The 8,146-nt window shown below is 43.8% G+C and overlaps 1 protein-coding gene across 1 annotated transcript in view; it reads left to right on the top strand.

The window, feature by feature from the left end:
* The window catches only part of LOC141153489 (alpha-1-antitrypsin-like), a 390,164-nt gene that overhangs the window by 252,797 nt on the left and 129,221 nt on the right, over positions 1–8,146 (top strand). The window lies entirely within an intron of this gene.

The raw sequence follows: 8,146 nt of genomic DNA, 5'->3' as shown, positions 1-8,146 counted from the left end.
GATATTCAGATCATTTGTGTTCAGTGCTTGTATAAACACAAGAAGTTCGTCATGTGAGCCCTGCCACAGAAACAAAATATCGTCTATATAACGATGCCAGGATAGGACTCTGTCTAGATATGGCAAAGACTCAGACAAAAAAATGTTCCTCTCCCACAGCCCCAGGAAGAGGTTGGCATATGAGGATGCACATGGTGCCCCCATTGCCTTGCCCCGGATGTTATGTACTGCAACTAAGAACTAAGGAATAGGGGGGAAAAGCTGTTCCTGCACTGAGACTCAGCTTAAACCCTATGCTGGGGTGGGTGCCCTATTCCTTGTGAATAGCCCCACCGAAACTCCTGCACTGAACTCAAAATAAGATCTGAAGAATGGGGAAAGGGGGTCCCTAAAATATCTAAGGACTGGGAGCAAAAACAGGAGACCTCCTAACAGAAAAATTAGTTGCAGAACCGAAGATTAAAGGGAACAAAACTGTTGGAACAAGAAGTCCCAGGATATCAATTGTCCTAAGCACAAAGAACTAACAAGGCAACTTAACCAGAGCACAAGCGTAACAACACTGATGTCCAGCGGGGAATGGGAGACAGGTGCTGAGTAATAAAGAATGAAGAGATCACATGACCCAGACACCCAGCACCAGAGGAAAAGACTAGATGCCAGCAAATCACAAGAAGATGGCCGATAGTAAAGCAACATAGATTCTAACAGTACCTCCCCTTTTAAGAGGATTCTCCGGATCCTCTAAGCCGAGCCTTACCGGGAAATCTCCTGTGTAAAGCCTTAATTAGCCTTGAGGCCGAGACTTTATCGGCCTTCACCCAGGAAATATCCTTGGGGCCGAAACACCTCCAGGACACAAGATACTGTAATCTCCCTCTAAGCCACCTGGAATCCAAAATGCCAGAAATCTCAAAACCGTCCTCATCAACAGGAGGAACAGTAGGCTTTGCCTGCTTATCAGGCGTGTCCGCCTTCTTAAGTAACGACACATGAAACACAGAATTAATCCTCCAGGATGAAAGAATGCCCAACCTCACTGCTGCCGAGTCGACAATCTGAACCACTTTGAAAGGACAGACAAATATAGGCCCCAGTTTTTTAGAAGGAATTTTCAAACGAAGATTCCTAGAGAATAACCAAACCATGTCCTCAACAGCAAACACGTACTCCTTTTTTTCTTTGTCAAAATACCTTTTTGATCTCCTGTTAGCCTCTTTAAGGTTCAGGCGTACACTGATCCAATAACCCAGATGACACAAAAACCCTCTGATCCAGGCAGATCAGTGATAAATTCCATGGCAAGGTGCATCCATGGTGAACTAGGAACTTCCAAGGGGCACAGCAACCCCGCAGCTGGAGCGTGAGAGGCCTTCGACCTAGCGCACACAGAACACTGACGCACCCACTTGATGACTTCCCTTTGTCACCCTGGCCACCAGAAACTGCGACCGATAGACTTCCTAGTTTCCGAAATTCCTGGGTGACCAGCCATCTGAGACTCATGACATTCAACGAACAATGCTCTCCTCAAGGCTCTAGGCACAAACAATTTACCACACGGAGTTTTAGTTGGTGCCGCACTCTGAGCTCCTAGGATGCTATTCTCCAACTCAGAATCCAATGCGGCCACCACCACCCCTCTCTACAAAATACACTCCTCCCTCTCAGCATTCACAGCTAGAGAGAAACTATGAGACAAAGCGTTAGCCTTAACATTCTTTGTCCCCGGGAGAAAGGTTACGGAAAAAACAGTGCCCTCCTAGCCTGATGGCCATTCAAACGTTTAGCTGCGTCCAGATAGATAAAATTCCTATGATCAGTGAAAACCTGTATAGGATGTCGAGCCCCCTCCAAAAAATGTCGTCAATGCTCGAAAGCGAGTTTAATAGCCAACAACTCACGATTCCCAACATCATAGTTGAGCTCTGTCTCAGAAATTTTTTTTGAAAAGAAAGCTCAGGGATGCATCCCATCCTCTCCCTCCTGGGACAGAACTGCCCCCACGCCTATAGATGAGGCATCCAACTGAACCAAAAATGGCTTGGACTCATCTGTCTGGATAAGAACAGGAGCAGAGCTGAACCTCTCCTGGATATACGCAAAAGCTTCAATAGCTTCAGTGGACCATTGGACCTTATTAGCACCCTTCTTGGTGAGATCAGTAATGGGTTTAGCGATGACAGAGAAATTCTTAATGAATTTCCTGTAATAATTGGCAAACCCCAAAAACCTCTGTACGGATTTCAAACCTTCAGGCCTCAGCCACTCCAGCACAGCCTGAACTTTCACCGGGTCCATCTCAAAACCATCACAAGAGACAAAGTAACCCAGAAAACTAATTTTCTGGACAGCAAATTGACACTTCTTCAATTTAGCAAAGAGTGTGTTATCTCTCAGTATCTGAAGAACTTTGCGGACTCTCTGCCAATGAGACTCAAGATCCGATGAATAAATCAAAATATCACCCAGATAAACAATAACACTCCTACCGATCAAGGGTCTCAGAATGTCATTGATGAAATTTTGTAAAAATGCAGGAGCGTTAGTAAGCCCAAAAGGCATCACCGAATACTCAAAATGACCTTCCAGGGTGTTAAAAGCTGTCTTCCATTCATCTAAATCCTTACCCCGCAGCAAATTATATGCCCCACAAAGGTCAATGTTAAAAAACCATTTGGCTCCGGTCAATTGGTTAAACAATTCTGGAATAAGTGGTAACGGGTAAGGATTGCACACAGTGATCTTATTAATCTCCTGAAAATCCAGACATGGCCTAAGACCCCCCATCCTTCTGTTTGACAAAAAAGATTCCAAGCTCCTGGATGGTATTCATATTGAAGAAAACCCAAGAGGAGGAAAAAAAAACAAAAACTTTTTTTCCCTATTTTTTAATTTTTTTATTTTAAACGTGGCTGGACATACTGCTATGTACTGCAACTAAAAACTAAGGAATAGGGGGGAAAAGCTGTCCCTGCACTGAGACTCAGCTTAAACAATACGCTGGGGTGGGTGCCCTATTCCTTGTGAATAGCCCGACTGAAACTCCTGCACTGAACTCAAAAGAAGACCCTAAAAGATCTAAGGACTGGGAGCAAAAACAGGAGACCTCCTAACAGAAAAGTTAGTTGCAGAAATGAAGATTAAAGGGAACAAAACTGTTGGAACAAGAATTCCCAGGATATCAATTGTCCTAAGCACAAAGAACTAACAAGGCAACTTAACAAGAGCACAAGCGTAACAACACTGATGTCCATCAGGAAATGGGAGACAGGTGCTGAGTCATAAAGAGTGAAGAGATCACGTGACCAAGACACCCAGCACCAGAGGAAAAGACTAGAAGCCAGCAAACCACAACAAGATGGATAACAACATAGATTCTAACACCTTTAGAATGCAGGAAGAGGGACTCGTCAAACAAGAAAAAGTTGTGGGGCAGGGAGAAAGCCGAAAGATCAAGGACAAAATTAACAAATGGCATATCATAATTTAATGTCTCAAGAAAAAATTGAGTGGCTCTTAGACCATCTGTTAAGGGGACGGTTGCAAACAACTTTAATATAATGGAATGCAACTGCACCCGGGGTCCGCGATGTAGCCTGGTGGACTGTGGCCGAACACCTTCCGGGTGAGAAGGTAAAACAACCAACTTAAATGACAATCCCTTCCGTGTTACAGCACACCGGGATGGGAATAGGAATTCGCACTATCTCTGTTAACAGTAGAGATGAGCGTTGTTCTACTCGAACTGTTCGCCAATCTCAAATTCGAGCTGTTTTGGGCGGTGTTCGAGCCGTTCGGCGAACACGAACAATTTGAGAAAAATTCGGCTGTTCGAGGTTATGTTCGATAACTGTTCGTGCACCAAAATCATAACTGGATTTTTTCTCAGTAATGATGAAAATTAATGTTAATACGCAGTTTGAGTGTACAGCGGGGTGGGGGGAGGGGCAGGGGATGGATCTCTGCAGGAACAATGAAGATCTCCATTTTTTTTTTCTCTTTCCCGCATTTACAGTGGGGAGGTGCAATCTGTCAGCCTATCAGCAGCGCACACACGGAGCGAAGTGCTTTTTTTCACACAAGCAAGGGCATGTGTCATTGGCAGTGTATGTCACATGTCCTTGCCCTATAAGACCAAGCCATTTTCCCCGTCGCCACCATTTTCTCACTGCTGCAGCTGCGTGTTAGACGGCACCGCTGTTGCTGTGTGCGCTATACCTTGTTAATTTCAAGCCAATTTTCGCACAAATCTACAGATAGCTTGGGAGTAGGGAATAGTTGTGATTGCAGTCCTTTTAAGGACTAGGTTACAGCATTTCCTACGACTTTTATCAGACAGGTCTGTGCTCTTAAATAGATAGATTGTGGGAGTAAAGACTAATTGTAATTGGAGTCCTTTTCAGGACTAGGTTACATCAGTTCCTATCAGTTTTTGCCAGGCAGGTCTGTGCCAGTGCTGTGCAAGTTTTTTTCACAGCATTTGGCTGAATCTAGCAAAGCTAATACTTTTTGGCCTATTGCAGAGTGTGTTAGTCAGTGGAGTAGCCTATCTGTGTTGCAAGATATACCACCTGTGTATAGAATATCAATTTTTTTACTGCACCTAGTGAAGTAAAATCTTTTGGGCATAGCATCATTCTATTAGTCAATCTATACTGACCTCCATCAGGTTGCAAATTGAATATAATTTTTTTCTGCATCTAGATCTGAAAAAATATTGGGCTTCTAGCTGTGTGTGGGACTTGTTCTATTAATCCATCTATACAGACCTCCATCAGGTTGCAAACTGAATATATTTTTTTCTGCATCTACCTCTGAAAAAATATTGGGCTTCTAGCTGTGTGTGGGACTTGCTCTATTAATCCATCTATACAGACCTCCATCAGGTTGCAAACTGAATATATTTTTTTCTGCATCTACCTCTGAAAAAATATTGGGCTTCTAGCTGTGTGTGGGACTTGTTGTATTAGTCCATCTATACTGACCTCCATCAGGTTGCAAACTGAATATATTTTTTTCTGCATCTACCTCTGAAAAAATATTGGGCTTCTAGCTGTGTGTGGGACTTGTTGTATTAGTCCATCTATACAGACCTCCATCAGGTTGCAAACTGAATATATTTTTTTCTACATCTACCTCTGAAAAAATATTGGGCTTCTAGCTGTGTGTGGGACTTGTTGTATTAGTCCATCTATACTGACCTCCATCAGGTTGCAAACTGAATATATTTTTTTCTGCATCTACCTCTGAAAAAATATTGGGCTTCTAGCTGTGTGTGGGACTTGTTGTATTAGTCCATCTATACTGACCTCCATCAGGTTGCAAACTGAATATATTTTTTTCTGCATCTACCTCTGAAAAAATATTGGGCTTCTAGCTGTGTGTGGGACTTGTTGTATTAGTCCATCTATACTGACCTCCATCAGGTTGCAAACTTAATATATTTTTTTCTGCATCTACCTCTGAAAAAATATTGGGCTTCTAGCTGTGTGTGGGACTTGTTCTATTAATCCATCTATACAGACCTCCATCAGGTTGCAAACTGAATATATTTTTTTCTGCATCTACCTCTGAAAAAATATTGGGCTTCTAGCTCTGTGTGGGACTTGTTCTATTAATCCATCTATACAGACCTCCATCAGGTTGCAAACTGAATATATTTTTTTCTGCATCTACCTCTGAAAAAATATTGGGCTTCTAGCTGTGTGTGGGACTTGTTGTATTAGTCCATCTATACTGACCCCCATCAGGTTGCAAACTGAATATATTTTTTTCTGCATCTACCTCTGAAAAAATATTGGGCTTCTAGCTGTGTGTGGGACTTGTTCTATTAATCCATCTATACAGACCTCCATCAGGTTGCAAACTGAATATATTTTTTTCTGCATCTACCTCTGAAAAAATATTGGGCTTCTAGCTGTGTGTGGGACTTGTTGTATTAGTCCATCTATACTGACCCCCATCAGGTTGCAAACTGAATATATTTTTTTCTGCATCTACCTCTGAAAAAATATTGGGCTTCTAGCTGTGTGTGGGACTTGTTCTATTAATCCATCTATACAGACCTCCATCAGGTTGCAAACTGAATATATTTTTTTCTGCATCTACCTCTGAAAAAATATTGGGCTTCTAGCTGTGTGTGGGACTTGTTGTATTAGTCCATCTATACTGACCTCCATCAGGTTGCAAACTGAATATATTTTTTTCTGCATCTACCTCTGAAAAAATATTGGGCTTCTAGCTGTGTGTGGGACTTGTTCTATTTATCCATCTATACAGACCTCCATCAGGTTGCAAACTGAATATATTTTTTTCTGCATCTAGCTCTGAAAAAATATTTGGCCTTCTAGCAGTGTGTGGGACTTTCTGTATTAGTCCATCTATACTGACCTCCATCAGGTTGCAAATTGAATATAATTTTTTTCTGCATCTAACCCAGCCAATAGTTTTGGCCTAGTACCACAGTTTGGCCACTCAGCTCTGCTCGGTTCCCACCCATTGTTTTTTTGTGCAAACAACTCCAGAGTTGTTAATTAGTTAACCACCAAAATGAGTGGAAAAAGGCCTGCTGCTGGTGGAAAGGGGAATAGGCATGTTGGGAAGGGGAAAAAAGGTTGTGTCCGTGGGGTAGGTGTTAAAGCAACAGTAACATCTGCAGAAGAAAGACCATCTTCCAGCCAAACTAAAATGTCTACTTCTTTTAGCGGTCAATGTGATAAGATCCCTTTCTTACGGCCATGCCAATCGCTACAAATTCCAGATGAGACACAAAAACAGCAGGTGCTTCAACGGATATCAAGTGCTCCTTTAAGTGGGCTCTCCTCCACATCAACTTCAACATCACAAATACTCCAGTCCTCAAAGATGTCACCCCAATCGCACTTGCTTCCTCACAGCTCCCAAATCTCCAGCTGCCCGTCTGAGTATGAGGTAGAACAGATGGTTGAGTCTGCAGAGCTGTTTACTCATACTATAGCCTGGGAATCAGAGGTCGACTCCAGCGCTTCTGTGAATCCAGACGAGGAAATGATCTGCACTGATGCCCAGAATCTTTATGAGTCGGATACAGGACCAGACGCAGAAGGTTCTGACCGTAATGTAGACCCTCATTCCCAAACTGTAACTCCTGTTGGTGGAGACAATGAGGAAGACGATGATAAGACTCAAATACCTGATTGGAGCGACAACTTTAGTTTTTTGTCAGGGCAGGAACAGGTTGGCTCTGAGGACGACGGGTGTGATAACGCACAGGGTGATGATGATGAGGTTGGAGATCCCACTTACTGTCAACCCACAGTCAGCCAAGAGATGAGGTCAGCAGAGGAGGTGGAGGAAGATGCTAGTAACGACGAGGTCAGGTTGCGCCTTCCTGGACAGAGAAGTAGTACTGGAAGCACGTCAACAACTGCATCCTCAAACACAACTCTGCCTCTCACCACAAGTTGTGGTGGCTCTTCAGGTCGCATGGGTGCTAAGCCTTGCATAGCCTGGGCATTTTTTCAGATCGATAAAGATGACCCAACTCGTGTTATCTGTAACATTTGTCAGCAAAAGCTAAGTAGAGGCCAAAAAATACATAGTTTGCGTACTTCATGCATGAAACGGCACATGGACATGAAGCATAAGTTGCAGTGGGAAGCTCAGTGTGCTACAATGCGGCCTAGCCGGCCGGGCCAACCACCGTCTGCCATATCTTGTGCATCCACGGCCTCTTCATCCTCTGTGACTGGGGGGACAGCAGTCACACCTGTTTTGGGGCGCAGACCTGCCAACTCTTTACCCGCAACAGCCAGCGTGATTGGCAGGTCATCATTTTCTTTGGAGGTGGTAACACCAGCTGGTGTTGAGCGCTGTCCGACATCGATAGCACCACCTTTGGATCAAGGCAACCTAACATGTCCGCCTGCATCTTCCTCACAGACCGGCAGTTTGCCGGGGACACCCTTATCAACCCCGTCTAAGCACAATATCCAGCCCTCGGTCCCTCAGATGTGGACAAGTAAAAGACCATTTCCTCCTAGCCATGAGAAAGCTAAGAGGTTGAATTTCACCATCTGCAAGTTCTTGGCTACAGAAATGCTGCCTTTCCGCCTGGTGGACACAGAGGATTTTCGAGACCTTATGTCCGTCGCAGTGCCCCAGT

Source organism: Phyllobates terribilis, unplaced genomic scaffold, assembly GCF_046119375.1.
Source record: "Phyllobates terribilis strain yellow unplaced genomic scaffold, ASM4611937v1 Scaffold_7__3_contigs__length_470593459, whole genome shotgun sequence".
Taxonomy (NCBI): domain Eukaryota; kingdom Metazoa; phylum Chordata; class Amphibia; order Anura; family Dendrobatidae; genus Phyllobates; species Phyllobates terribilis.
Note: the sequence above shows the minus strand (reverse complement) of the source record. Positions and strands in the feature narration are given on the sequence as shown.